Source organism: Mus caroli, unplaced genomic scaffold, assembly GCF_978045245.1.
Source record: "Mus caroli unplaced genomic scaffold, Mus_caroli_1 scaffold_16, whole genome shotgun sequence".
Taxonomy (NCBI): domain Eukaryota; kingdom Metazoa; phylum Chordata; class Mammalia; order Rodentia; family Muridae; genus Mus; species Mus caroli.
The window spans coordinates 19,633,344-19,649,127 of record NW_028227271.1 but is presented as its reverse complement, the minus strand read 5'-3'; positions in this window follow the sequence as shown (position 1 = coordinate 19,649,127).

Genomic DNA, 15,784 nt, shown 5'->3' with positions numbered 1-15,784 from the left:
CCTGTTCCAGAAGCTTCTTTTAAGCAGCCAGTGTGTGGTAGATCATGCTTTAATTTTGTCTTCAATAAAGAAGTAACTGGGTGCCCCCATTGGACAAAGACAGGAGCAGGCCTGTTTCTGAACCTTCAAAGAGACTGAGCAACTTGCCCAAGCACACTCTGAGAATTCACGCACAGCCCTTTCTGTCCTCAAATGCCTCGTACCTCCCCCCACCCCACCCCTCCATATAAAGACAGACCTGCTCTTAAGGCATAGTCAAATTCTCTGTGAAGTGTGGAGAATCACACAAATACAGTCAGTAAATAAATAAAAGCGTTCAAAAGTCTGCAACCATAGGCCCAGCTGTGCAGGGCCACGAGCTTGGGGAAAACCTGACACTTCCATTCTCAGCTGACAGCAGAGTGTGAGCTGTCTCCGGCAAAAAAAAAAAAAAAAAAAAAAAAAAGCCCCAAATGTCAAAACCTGCTTTTAATTAGCAGAAAACTTTGGGCGCCTGCCGTGCCAGGATCAATCTGGGATACAAGGAGGCCCCAGCTGCTTATCACTCAACAGCCGCTGAGCAGTGGGGTCCCTCAACAGTCCCTGAGCTTACTGCTCCTCCAGGATGGTGGCTTCCTGTAGAGGTTTGCAGAGAGCTTCACGTTATTGTCCCTCCCCACCCCCACCACCCCCACCCAGGGGCTATGAAGCCTGGCAGAGGTGTCCCCAGAGGAAGGCCAGACCTAAGAAGCTGGGATCTATTCCGCTGATACCTTCCTGGCAGATGTGAGACTTGGTTGGGGCTACTTGTATCAGTATCCCTTTGATGGTCTTTCAGAAGGATCCAATTAGCCCAGACCTGGTCCAGGCGGTACCTTGGTCAGAACCTGAAGCTTGTTAAAAGCAGCTGACAGTGGTTTGTCACCCAGAAGCCACCAGGGCCTGGGCAGGGGTTGGAAACACTCCTCGCCCGTGCCAATTAGAAGGTCTAGAGTATGGGACTGCAGCCAGAATCTGCCTGCCAAGGCTGCAGTCCCTGGCTGGCCTCTGCTGGAGAGAGGAGGAAGGAGGATTCCCAAGGATTCACCTTCATCTGCCTTGACAAATACTCCCAGAGCACGTCCTGAGTATGCACTGCTCACTCCACTCACCCTCTGAGCTAAGAGTGCCACTCAAACCTAGAGAAACTGAGGCACATAGTGATGAAGCCAGTCCAAAGAAGAACATCCAGCAAACTGCAGACAAGAGCTGGCAGTCAGCCGTTGTGTTGCCTGGGGGCCCTTGCACCTACAACCAATTGATCCCACACACCAGGAAACCATCTCAGTCGCAGGACTCAACTCACATGTGCTGTTGCAACGAGATCAGGGCTGTGAGGGTTATCTCCACTTATCGCCACTCACCCAGGGCCCCACTCCCAAGAGTGCATCCAAACAGCAGCAGAAGGCAGAGAGAGCCACAGCAAGGAGGAGAGAGGACATCACAGGGAAGTCTGCACACCCCAGCTCTGCAACCATTGGCAGCCATCAGCTGACTCCATCTCAACCAAACACAATCAACCAAGCAGCAGGGCCCCCAGGCTGGCCTGCTTCCTGCAAAACAGTAACAGTTATACAGGTTGGCTTTGGCACATCGATGACCAGCTGCAGCCTGGGTGTGGCTCCATATATTTGTCCCCCAGGAGGCAGGTAGGACAGATGGAACTTTGTGCTTTCAGGGTGATCCGGCAAGTTCCTTTTCAGCTCTGACATCAAATGGAGGGTCAGTTATAAAAAGCTGAGCCATCTTTTCTGGCAGATCTGTGTCATATTTCTTCTTAACCCCTTGCCACCACTCCTGGGGAGAGTGTGGACCAGTGGCCTGGAGTCCTGGGCCTGCCTGAACCTGCAGCCATTTTTAGACAGTCACCCCTACCACAGAGCTCCACCCTTCAGGGGTGCCTCTTGCCCTATCTATCTGCTATCTCACCATGTAAACTCTGACTTATTCTTTAAACCCCATCCAGGATGACCCTTCTCCTGCGTCACCCATATTCTCGCTGCTGACTTGCATTGCCAGAGACCACTGGTCACCCACAATGAATGCTAATAAAACTTCTAGATTTAGAGGTGGCTCAACTTGAGCAGCCCACATAGGGATGCCTAGAGGAGGGGAAAACAAACAGACTCTACAGCTCTGACCACTTGCCCTCCCAGCCTCTCCCGGGCCTCAGCTTCTTCCCAGCCGCCTAGCAGGAACCATCGCAGCCTCTCCCAGACAGCTGTGTGGCTGAATAATTTATAAGCCTTTTTCGGAGAACATTAGTGAAATGTGCCTCTGGAGTCAACGCTGTTCATCAAAGACGGCGTCATGCGTAGCTGCCCTTTCCTCAGGACGCCACCAGGGGAGCTGCCCTTTCTTAAAAATAGAAATGTCTTCGTGGCCTCTCCTCCAGAAGCAGCCAGGAGGTCTCTCTCAAAGGCAGAGTCCCATCTGCTGCTGAGCATGTGGGTCAGGCCATAAAGCCTGCTGTTGTCACCACTTTAGGTGACGGTGACTGGGGAACCAAGATTCCAGCCCTCCCTTGGTGTTAGTCCCTGAGGAAGTGACATTTGAGCCCAGATCAGCAGAACTTAGAAGTATTGTGTAAAGGTCCTGGGATGGGAAAGTGTCTTTCCTTCCTGGGCTGCATCTGGCAGCCCCCTTGCACAAGACTGGGAGTTAGACTCCTGAATCCTGGCCAATAGAACACAGAGGGCTAAAGATCCATGAATGTGACAGCGTCCACTTCCTCCTCCCCAGTGCCTGGGGAGACGGCATCTTAAAGATGAAAGTGGCCTGCAGCCACTCTAGCCAGTAGGTGAGCTCCAGGCTCAGTGAAAGACAACCACAAAAACAACATGGAGAGACTGGGAGATGGCTCAGCAGTTAGCAAGCCTGCTGCTTTTCCAGGGAGCCTGAGGTCAGTTCTCAGCACAACTCCCTCTTCTATACACACACACACACACACACACACACACACACACACACACAGAGAGAGAGAGAGAGAGAGAGGCAGAGACAGAGAGACAGAAAGAAGCAGAGACAGAGAGATACAAATAACAATATTTTAAAAGTGGAAAACACTAAGGCACCTTATGCTAACCTCTGTTTATGTCCACACACATGTGCATACATGTGCATGTACACCTACATGCTCCACTACACATAAACAACACATACACACAGAAAGCAAGTCCATATAACATTTACATTCATTAATTACCCTTTTTTTTTAAAGATGCACAGAACCCAAAGCCCAGGAGAGTGACTAGTTCATTCGCACTTCTTACAGGAAAGAAATGAAGTTTGTGTAAAGCTATAATGTTTCAGATATATATATATATATATATATATATATATATATATATATCGAGACAGAGAGACAGAGAGAGAGAGGGACAGAGAGAGACTGAGAGCAAGAATATATATATATATATATATATATATGTGTGTGTGTGTGTATATATATATATACATATATATATACAAATATACATACATACACACGCACATATATATGGGGATTGTTGAACTAATTTGCTGTTGAAATGTGTTTCCTTATCTCTTTAAGTGTGACGACTGGAATCTTTCGTGCTGAGCCTGTATGATTCATAAGACACGTCTCTTGTCTTTTCTTTAACTATGATCAGCATGGCCTCTAGTTGATTGGCATTTCTTAGAGTACAGGCTTTGGGAAAACTAATCAGGTTGTGTTTCTACATTTGCAGCCTGTGTTTCCACTGAAGGGAAATCGGAAAGTGGCACCCTCGCCAGCAAAGCGCAGATCTCCACTCATCCAGGACTCTCGTGTGGCCGTTGATACCCCCACCAGCTGCTTCATCTCTAAGCACAGTAATTTCTGTGCTCAGAGAAGCACACTCCCTGTCTACCCTCAAATCTCTTCATTCCCAGGGACAGCTCCAATGGGCATGAAGATATTTAGGAGGACTCGGGTGTTTGGACTATGTTCAAGGGCAGGAGGAACGTGATACACGCTGCTCAGTGCATTTTCCACAAAGGGAGTGCCAGGCACTGAGTATCGGTTTTAGGGAGATCTACAGAGGAAATGTCCTCTGTAGCAGGTCTGAGAGAGTCAAGGCTGTACTTGGGAGTCGGTGAAGACCATGTTCGATTGCCTCTGCCTAAAGCCTGACACTTGGTGCTTGCCAGGGGAAAAAAAAAGAGGTGTTTCTGGTAATAGAATCAAGATTCTGAGGCCAGCCAAGGCTGCTACAATGTTTCTAGTGTTGATTTCTCTAAGCCCCACACGTACTTGTGTTAAAGAGCCAAGTCATTCTAGCAGCTGTTTCTCTGTAACAGCAGATCTCACACACCCTCCCCACCCCTTCCCTCCCCCAAAACTACTTCAACTCTTTTATGTGACTATTTTGGCCTTTATCTTGGTGCATTAGTCAGCTTTCTATGATGGCAGCGAAATACAGGAGATAATCAGCTTAACAAGAGGAAAGGTTTCTTTGGCACAAGGACCCATTTACCCCATTGCTTTGGCCTGTGATTAGATGGCACATCACCAAGGGACACATGGAGGAGCAAAGCCAAGAAATAGGAGGGACTTCACCCTCTCCTGTAGGACACACCCCCTCAAATCTCCCATTAGACTCCACCTTCCCAAGGTCTCACCACTTCCCAACAGGGCCTAATTGGGGTATAAGTGTCTTTAGCACATTGGCCTTTGGGGGACATTACAGATCCAACTGGTGCTGTCTCACTAATATATGTATTTTGTTAAGTTGTGGGGTTTGCACATAACGGTGTCTCCCTTGACATCCACTCTAGATGTAAGGCCCCCTCTAAACCACCACCAGACCCTCTTGTACCCTGCCATCTGCCCAGCATCCTGCCATGGTCCATTCAAACTCCTAACAGAATCAGAAACGGCCATGTGACTGTGCAGGCTGGAGACAGCTGTCGGGAGAAGCGGTGAATAGTGCTCTCCCCTCCTCACATTCTTCTCCGAAAGAGGCTTCACCTGAGACATTGTATTCTCATACAAGTTTTAAACCCTCTCCCCCAACTCCTTCCATTCACCTGCCTCAGACACTGTCTCTCCTGTGGCTCTCTCTTGACCCCTGGCACTCACATCTGGGCTATTGGCCAGCCTTACCATCCCATAAGGCATCCTAAAACTCCCCCTGTGGTAGAGTTTCCGTACCCTGAAAATTCCTGTAACTTTCTCATCCCTGTTTTTTTCCTAATGTATGAGGCAGGGTCTCGTATAGTCCAGGCTGATCCCCAAGCTCCCTGTGTAGCCAAGGATGACTTTGAACCTGTGACCTTTCTGTCTCTAGCCCCTGAGAGCTGGGATTAGAGGTGTGTATCACCACATTTGGTTTAGTTGGTGCTGGGGATCGAACCCCAGGACCTCACGTATGCTTGGCAGTCATTCTACCTATTGAGCCACATTCTTAGCTCTTTTCAGTGATTTATGGGTGTGTGTGTGAGGGAGGGAGGGAGGGAGGGAGGGAGGGAGGGAGGGAGGGAGAGAGAGAGAGAGAGAGAGAGAGAGAGAGATCCAAACACTTGCATGTGGAGGTGGGAGGACAACTTGGGTGTTTGTTGCTCCTTAGGTGCTTTCCACGTTTTCTTTGAGACAGAGTCTCATTGGCCTAGAACTTTGCCAAGGTGGGGCCAAGCTAGCCAGCCAGAGAGCATCCAGGAAACTGCCTGCCTCCACCTCCCACCTTTGTCTGGTTCATGGTTACGGCCATCAAACTTGGGTTCTGACTCTTACAAAACAAATACTTTACTAACAGAGACACCTCCCCAGGCCCCCTATTCCTAGTCTTCAGAGTGCTCCCGCCATGTGCTCACACATCAAAGCCTTTGCCCTAAACTATTTGGGGATATTCTGGAAATGTTAGAAAACGAGGCCTTGCTAGAGGAAGGTTTCTGGAAGTGTGCCCTTGAGTGTTGTATTATATCCCTGGCTCTTCCTCACTCTCCCAAGTCTCAGCTACCATGATGGGAGAAAGAAGCTTGACTCTGCCACACACTCCTGCCATGAGTCTCTGCCTCACTCCATCTCACAACAATGGAGCAGCCCACCATGGTCTGAGCCCTCGGAGACTCTGAGCTGAAACAAATCCTTCTCCTGTCAAGTGGTTCTCTTGGGCATCTGTCACAGTGGGAAAAGTCTATACACCACACAGTGAGAAACACCCACACGACATGGACCACTCTGTGGTATCTTGGTCACACTCATACCTGGATGACAGCTGGCACAGGTCTACTGTTTAGCATCTGGTCCAGGAAGGGGGATGTAAGGAGTGCTCTGGGATGAGGGTACTCCTGGGATTTAGACAGTGCACAGTCATGGGAGGAGCCAAAAATAGGTGTAGAGCAAACCCACAGAAGTAGTGCACATCTGGCCACCATGGTGGGAGCACCAAGGTGGGAGCACCAAAATAGAAGCATCAAGGCAGGTGCATCTAGATGGGAGCACCAAAGTGGGAGCACTGAGGGGCAGTTGCAGAGTGCACAAGAATCTGCCACCTTGTCACATGGCCAGGCTACTATTGGCAACAGGGCCAGTGGCCAGACATGAGCATGGAATATGACAGGGCAACACTTGACCCCTGGCACTCACATCTGGGCTATTGGCCAGCTTTACCATCCCATAAGGCATCCTAAAACTCCCCCTGTGGTAGAGTTTCCGTACCCTGAAAATTCCTGTAACTTTCTCATCCCTATTTTTTTCCACTGAGCCTCTGGCATGGGTCTATCACCCCATCATGTCACCTAGAGCTTGGCCTTTGCCAGCCAGCATCCCATAAGTTGTCAGCCTGGCAGCCAGGCTCCTTGAGGTCACCCAGAACAGAGATCTGAGCTGGATGATCGCCCTGGTATAAGAGGGTCAGAGTTTAATACGCAGGTGTTCCCCAGCTTCCAGTGTTGTTTCTGCCAAGTCCAGAGGCCTGCACTTTTCCCTCCCTTGAGAGTAAATCCTGGCAAGCAAACCATTTGGTTTGACATGGACTCCCTTCCTTAGCTGTCAGGGAAGTTGTCATCACAGCCCGCAAGCCTCTTGACGGTCCCTGGCTTTCAACACTGCTGGCTGAATGTTCATTTTCTCCAGCCTGCCCTGTGTGCTCTCACTTACCCACCCGTGGGCTCCCAAAATGTTTTCACTCTGACTCCCTCCCCTTTGCTGGTCCACCTTGAGGCTAACGCCTCCCCAGTAGTAGCAGTGGGGGGTTTGAATGAGAAATGTCCACCTCCTGCTGCCGTCATAGGTTCAGGTGTTCCAACAGTTGGTCCCCAGCTAGTGGTTCTGTTTGCAGAGATTACAGAACTTTAGATAAAGCCTTCCTGGAGGAAGTGGGGGTGAGCTTTGAATGTATTTGGTTACTTTTCTGTTGCTATGATAAAACTCGGTGACCAAAAGCAATTGGTGACTGGTCCCCAATGTCAGGGAAGCATACAAGGTAGCAAGTAGGCAGAGCAGGAAGCTGAGAGGTCACATCTCAGCTGCACACACACAGGGAGCAGAGAGAAAGGACTGGAAGGGGCGGGGCAATGTGTTATCACACCTCTTTATTTTTGTATGTTTGTCTGAGACAAGGTCTCACTCTATAATCTAGTAAAAACCCTTTATAAGAAGTTTCAGCACAACACTCAGGACAGCCCCAACCATGCCCTACCCAAGATCCATTTCTTCCTGTGTCTCTGGTTCCCACTGACAATGAAAGACAATTCAGCCTCATTGAGTACCAGTACTACAGCGATGGTCCTACTACCTGAAGTAGGGTAAGCCTTGGTAACAGGCTGCCTTCCACCTCAACGACAGTACAAGCAGAGGTCACTGGTGTGTGACAATGCATAGCCACATGACAGAAACCATGAGAGGAACCTCAATGTCTCAATGCCACAGAAACCAGAGACTTAAGAAAATTGCTGAGACAGAAATTGCTACCCACAGAAGGCCTCCAAATTCATGAGTCTTCTGCCTCAGCCTCCTGAGTCCTGAGCGTACAAGCCTGTCCCCTCATACCCTACTTAGAAAGTTGCAATGGAGACATGACTCCAGAGAGGACGACTTGGAGCTGTAAGAATCGGACAGACTTCCAGGACCAGCCCAGGCCTGTAGGAGCTGTCTTCTTGTCTTCAAGCCTTCCTTGAAGCCAGGTCCCCAACAGATGACATCCAGGTAACACTGGAAAAAAATGGTCCCTTCCTTTCCTTTTCCCCCTGTTTAGCACATAGACAAGAGGGAGGGGGCTTCAGCAGCCATTTTGTAATCATAATGTAACTGTGAGGAGAGTAGCCACAGGGGAGAAAGACCAAAGAAGCTTGTTAGCTCCATACCAGTTCTAGACGGCTGACCCACAGGTCTCTTTGATGGATAATATGTCTCTCATTTGCTTGTGTCTCTAACAGTTTCCCCTGAAAGAGGGTCTGACTTTAAGGGGAATAAAGAAAGGACTGCCTACCAAACGAACTCTAAGCTGAGACAGTGATCCTCAGTTGTCCTTACTGGACAAACCCTAAGACCTCCAGTGTCTAGCTGAGCTGTATTCATGCCTGGCTTTTCCTAACTATGTAGCCAGAATAAGTGGGCTCAGTTAGCGATTAGATACACTGGATTGTCAGGTGGGCTAGACTAGAAACCAACAAAAAGTGGTGAATAACAATGTTTCCTTCTCTCTCCATACAGCCAGGGCACCCAGCTGCAGCTTCAGGTTGCCGTTGGCCTGGTGAATAGAACTTCCCCCAAGCTGGAACGCCTGGACATCCCATCTCAGCACCACCAACCTGAAAGCTGAGGTTGAGGGGCGGCCCCCTCTCCCTGTGACAAAGGACCACAAGCCCCAGAGTCTGCTCCTGGGACACGGAGTTCCTTCCAAGCAATTTACTGGAGCATGTATCCACAAATAACAGGGTGAGTGGATCCTTTGTTCAAAAGTTACCTTTACACAGAAGCATTTATCAAGTTTAATTAACGGGTCAGGGACTCCAGTGTGAGGGATGGCTCCAAACACAGCCCTGATGGTGCTAATTTTTCTACATTAATGCCAACACGGCATCCAGCTACAAGCAGGAAATAGACTATCAGTGGTAACACCACCACGGAAGAAAATAGCGACTTCCCTCCCTAAATCAAATTAAACGTGTGGTGGAGGCGGAAGGAGGGGCAGGAGCTGCAAGCCAAGCCTACAGGGATCATGCCCAGTGTTGGCCAGGGACTGTGGCTGTCCAAAGGCAGGGCCACCTCTGCTGCCTCCCCCCCACCCTCCAGCCCCAACACACATACACACACACAGAGGCCTGATGATAGCTAGTGCCAGGATTTGCTGTGGTTTTGAATTGGCTTGGTTTTTTAAAGTTATTTACGCATGCATTTGTGTGTCTGTGCAAGCGCCTATATATGCATAGAGACCAGAAGGGGACGCCCAGTGTCTTTCATCACTCTCTGCCTAGTCCATCGAACAAGGTCTCTCTCTGAACCTGGGCCTCATGATTTCTGGGCTAGGCTGGAAGCCAGCACACCCTTGTGACCACCTATATCCACCAGCCCCTTGGAACTGGGGTTCCAGGGATGCACGAGGCACCCAGATTGTTACATAACTGCTAGGATCCAAATTCATCATGATGGTACAGTAAACACTCTTAACCACTAAGCCATTGCCCCACCTCCACCTCCCCTGAAAGACCCATTCTTCCCATGATGGAGGTGGGATGGCTCAGTGATTAGGGGCAAAGACAACTTGCCCAGAGGTCCTGAGTTCAATTCCCAACAGCCACACGGTGGCTCACAACCATCTATAACAAGAGTCCCATAGGATCCCATGCCCCCTTCTGTTGTACAAATGTACATGCAGACAAAACATCCATATACATAAACAAATCTTTTTTTTTTAATCCATTCTTCCCATTCTGGAGACTTCCAAGCAGGGGACAGTTGGCAGACACAGCTGAGCATTTACTGTGTGACTAAGCAGCCAGCAGCCAGCCTTGTAGACAAGATGGCCTTCCCAAGGAGCTGACCTTCTGCTGGGGAAAGCTGAGGGAGGTTAAGCCACCAGTGGCACTGGAAAGTCTTCCAAGGAGCTCGTGTTGGGGGGAGGAGCTAGCCCTCGAGGGTCTGAGGACACCTAGGAGAAGCATACAGCCATGCAGACAGGACAGAACGGGTGGCGGGGGGGGGGGGGGCAGAAGACTGGAGCAGGTGAGACAGACAGATCCCTAAGAAGAAAGCTGGGGGTGTAGCAGGTAAAAAGTAGGTACAATGTGGAGGGGCCTGTGGCAGGATGTAGCTCCTGCTGGCCATGTAGAGGGCACAGAGGAGAGCTGGCTCTGTGGGAGACCAAGTTATAGAACAGTCACCTATGCCCTACCTTTGTGATGGCGCTGCCAACACTGTGCTGAGGTCCCCTGCTATGTGCCCCAGGGTGAGTCTCACTCCTCTGTGAAGTGAGGCACCAGGGCTTGAGAAGGCTTGAGACACACAGGTGCCCAGCCCTGAGCTAGCCCCTGAGCCCTCAGTGAACAGATGCCACTGTTGTGAACACACAGACCCTGATCCAGACAAGAAACAGTGAGGGTCTGGGGGTAGGTTTCAGCATTTTTCCTAGGTGACCCTTGGGAGTAACTCTGGGAACCTGAAGAAAAGTCCCCAGAGGGACACCATTTAGAGGTAGGCTTCACTCAGGGGTCAGAGATGCCAGAGACTACACCGTGGTGTATGAGTGAGTGCCCCACCATGGGGACATGAGGATAAGGATGAGGCCAGGTGGAGAGGCCTGTGGGTTCTTAGCTCAGGCTCTGGGGTTAGAAATGTCCCCCACTCCCTGGTCCACCCCCTTTAGAGCATGTGTGGTATTGGGGTCTGCTTCACATGGGTGCAGAGGCCTTGGCTGCTGTCTCTGGCAGCTTGCTGTCTTGCTCATGTATTAAGTGTTAAGCATCCTCTCTGCTGTAGGGAGTCTTGCTCCCACACTGGATCCTGCCCTATTCCCATCTCACACTGAGGATCCTCCTGGTTTGATCAGCTGCCATGATGGTGGCTGGTACCACCCAGGTCTGATGGAGACATAGCCATAAGCTCTGTACCCACTGGCTGATATGTCCCCTACCCTCATGGGGACTCACAACTTGGCCTCTGCTTGGCTGCCACCCTCCTGGACCTCTGGGTCACTAAATATCATGGTCTTCCATAGAGTCTGAACCCCATCTCAGTCTAGAAGCCCTTTCAGGGCTGCTGTGGCACATCTGAGACACAAGATGCCCTGAGACACCCATCCTTGGAACCTTGGCCTCTGCCTCTCAATGACCACTTGAGGATGGGGACTCAGGAACACTCAAGTCTTGTGTGTGCGGTACCACAAGAGAAACACACTCTTATCCCAAAACCCACAGGGACCTAGCAGGTACCCTTACCTAACTAAACATCATTCACCTTGGCTCCCAGCTGTGGCATCTCTTTAGACAGGCTCCTTATCTGAAGGTCACTTAGTGACAGAAGGATCTGGAACCAGCCTACAGTCCCAGGTGGAAGGTAAACTGGGTGCCATCTTGGATCCAGCTCTACCCTGTGGGTCACTGGGTATGTACCCATATCGCTTGGGCCTAAGTTTGCAGGATGAGGGGAAAGGACTTACTGGTTGTTATCCCTGGGCCTAAAGTGGCCCTGACTGAGGGTCTTGGCCACTGCCTGAAAGTCTCGGCCATTGCCTGAGATCAACAGGGATGCCACAGCCTATGAGGAAATGAAGGGGCAGAACCTTCCCAGAAGTCAGCCTTGGGCATCCCTGGGGATCATCACAGCTTCCTTGGCTTCTCTGCCCCTTCCTGGCTATGAGGCCTGGCTGTAGCTTCTGTATCCACTGGGAGACCATGAGGACAGCCAGTACCCCTTGTCCTTGCCGACTGATCCCACCACCTCTGTCATCAGGACCAGCCATTTTACAGCTTTTTCTGAACAGCTACCATGCATTGTCCTGGTTCACACATACCCCACAGTTGCCCATGACGTCACCACTAGATCCCTGCCTTGAAGGCCCTAGATCTGGACTTAAATCTACTACCCTCCAAGCCCCAGGCTACTTGAAGTACAATCCCGGGAGATGACATTGAAAAACAGAGCTGTTCTAGGAAGCTGTGGGAGTCATCAGGAGATGACAGGCAGGACCACTAGGTAATTGGATACCTGGGGCCCAGTTCTGACACAGGCCACCCATGGCCTGAAGCTTAGCTCCCAGCTTTCTTCAGAGAGGCTTCCAGCCACCTTCTTCCTCCTGCAGACCTCGCCCAGGTCCTCAAAGTTAATTATTCCCAGACAGAAAATTACTTCTAACTCTGAAAAAAGGAGTGATTTGGGAAGGCAGATATCTAATTACTGGCCTTCTCTGCATGTCTCAGGGAGGCAAGCGAGCGTTTCCTGGGCCTGGGAATGCAATTACGGGGAACATTAGAGCTGCTGTGGTCAGTACCTACGTCAGCACTCAGCCAACTCCTGGCAGGAACTGAGCCCTGGTGGCCAACAGCCTAGGAGTCAGAGACCAGCTCCTGTGATTTGCAAGGGGTGCTCAGCAGACTTTGGGGTTCATGTGTGACCTGATACCCTGTCCCAGTAGCAAGCTGAATGGTATACAGCAAAACTCACGGACACTCCAAGCTTCAGTCTCCTGACTCTGGAACCAAGGTCTTAGCAAAGAAGACCAGGCAGTGTTTGCTGGCTGTGAGTAGACGAGTGGGGTCCTCGTAGGAGGAAGAGAGGATACTGAGACAATGTGTGGCATCATCAATGGTTTGGAGTGGCCCAGGGCCAGGAGGAGCTGCGGGTTCCTGGAGCCATCGGAGACTACCTGCGGCACCATGTGCTTGGATTTAGTAGCAGGCAGAGTCGTAGGAATATGGTTTCGTTAAGCCCCTTAGGAGCCTGGATCTGAGGGTCTGCTTGCTCTGTAGCCTGGGGAGACTGTATCCAAAGGCTTACCAGTAAGGGTGCTTCTAGGCACGTGCTTGGTTCTCTCCCTGCTGCAACCAATAGCTCTTCCCTGCCTTTGCCAAGTAAGGTTGCCTACTCCCCAAATCCCACAGCTTGCTGAGGAACTCACAGCCTTCAGCCCAGGCCCAGCACCACGAGGTCCATTCTGTGCCTCCTGCAGCCAGTGGCCTCCAGCTCCACACTCTCGGCTCTCAAGACCACTTCTCACCCCACTCCACCTACCGAGCTGCTTGGCCCACCAGCACCAGCCACCCCACAGAAATGAGCAGGCACTGTCAATGGGCAGGCCCTGAGGATGCCCAGCTAGCAGGTCATGGGAGAAGGGGGATGGTAAGTTCTAGGGAGAAGTGTAGTCTCCAAATGAACTGTCTCAGTCAGGGTTTCTATTGCTGTCACAAAACACCATGACCAAAAAGGAAGTTGGGGAGGAAAGGGTTTATTCGGCTTACATTTCTATATTGCTGTTCATCATTGAAGGAAGTCAGGGCAGGAATTCAAACAGGGCAGGAGCCTGGAGGCAAAAGCTGATGCAGAGGTCTGTGGAAGCAGTGTTGCTTACTGGCTTGCTCAGCCTGCTTTCCCATAGAATCCAGGACCAGCAGCCCAGGGATAGCCCCACCCATCATGGGCTGGGCCCTCCCCCTCTGATCTCACTAATTGAGAAAATGCCTCACCGCTGGATCTCATGGGGGCATTTCCTCAACTAAAGTTCCTTCCTTTCTGATGATTCTAGCTTGTGTCAAGTGGACACAAAACCAGCCAGTACAAGAACCAAAGCAGCCTTCAAATTCCACCCATTCTCAGAAGTTTTTTCCTGCTCTCAGGATAGGTTTCTCTACACAACCATTTTTGCACGTGCTCTGTTGTGTAGCTCCCATACCAGGGGACAGAGCTGGCAGACTTAGCAGATACACTGTGCTGGTTGGTTTTCGTCACCTTGACACGAACCTGGACATGTCTAGAAAGAGGGAACCTTAACTAGGAAAATGCCTCCATCAGATTAGCCTGAAGGCAATTCTGTAGAATGTTTTCTTTATAAATGATTGATGTGGAAGGACCCAGCGCATGGTGGGTGGTGCCATCCCTGGGCTGCTGATCCTGGGTTCTATAAGAAAGCAGTCTGAGCAAGCCATAAGGAGCAATCCACTAAGCAGCACCCCTCCATGGCCTCTGCATCAGCTCCTGCCCTGACATCCTTTGATGAAATGGTAGACTATGATATGGAACTATAAGCTATAATAACCCTTTTCTCCCCAAGCTGCTTTCAGCCATGGCGGGTTTTTTGTTGTTGGTGGTGGTGGTGGTGGTGGTGGTTTGTTTTTGTTTTTGTTTTTTTGGTTTTTCAAGACAGGTAGCCCTGGCTGTCCTGGAACTCACTCTGTAGGCCAGGCTGGCCTCGAACTCAGACATCTGCCTGCCTCTGCCTCCCGAGTGCTGGGATTAAAGGTGTGCACCACCACGCCTGGCTGACCATGGCGTTTTTATCACAACAGAAACCCTAACAAAGACACCACTCACCAGAGCCAGTGCCTCCAAGCTTCTTGCTCTAGCAACCTCAATGCATCTCTCTCTCTCTCTCTCTCTCTCTCTCTCTCTCTCTCTCTCTCTCTCTCATAACACAGCTGCTATGCATGCAGATTTCACAACCATATTCCAAGCAGAACGAAGAGAAAAACCAAAGGCTGAAAGTCATGAGGTGTCTCCCTGGAAGTCTTTGTCTTTACTTTAGAAGATGGGGAGCCAGGCAGTGGTGGCGCACACCTTTAATCCCAGCCCTTGGGAGGCAGAAGCAGGCAGATTTCTGAGTTTGAGGCCAGCCTGGTCTACAGAGTGAGTTCCAGGACAGCCAGGGCTACACAGAGAAACCCTGTCTCAAAAAGAAGAAGAAGAAGAAGAAGAAGAAGAAGGAGGAGGAGGAGGAGGAGGAGGAGGAGGAGGAGGAGGAGATGAAGAAGAAGAAGAAGAAGAAGAAGAAGAAGAAGAAGAAGAAGAAGAAGAAGAAGAAGAAGAAGAAGAAGAAGAAGAAGAAAGAAAAGATGATGATGGGAGTACTCTCCCCCAAAGGTCTACCCACTTCTCACTGGCCATGTCTAGCTGCAAGGGAAGCTGAGAACATAAAGGTTAGGTTTCCCTTCTTACTATTAGAGGAGAGGAAAAAAGTTAGACTAGGTCCTTTCAGATATCAGCTGCTACCAGAGGCTGCCCTGGACCAGTAGCCTCTTCCTCTGTACTCTTACATGAGACGTTAGTGATCAAATCCATACAAACCTATAGTGAAGGAAGCTGTGGGGACTGAGGGAAGGTGCAAGGACAGCATCCGGTAAAGGAAAAGAGGAGGAGAGCTCACCCCACTTGAAGCTCTGCTAGTGTCTTCTCAAGCACTAGCTGTCGTACCCCCGTGTCTGCCTACTTGTCTGCCTGCAGCCCCAACTGGAAACATTGTGCCCAGCCTGTCCCTGTCCTTTCTCAAGAGTGTCTTCGATAGCAGACAGTCAGCTCTCGAGCCTGTCACGGAGTCAGGCTGTCTCAGTCCTCTCAGAACGAGACTGGGATCATCAGAGTGAAAGCCAGGGAAGAGACGAAGCAGCTGAAGAGAATCTGAGAACAGGGCAGAAGGGCGGTGGTGGTACATGCTTTTAATCCCAGAGCTAGGGAGGGAGATACAGGCAGAGCTCTGAGTTCGAGGCCAGCCTGGTCTACAGAGTGAGTTCCAGGAGAGCCAAGGATTCTGAAAGGAAGCTGCCGACCCCAGTCAGCACCGCCCAGTGTGTAAGAAAGGATGAACTATCAACATCCCATAGCCCAGAAGCCAGGGAC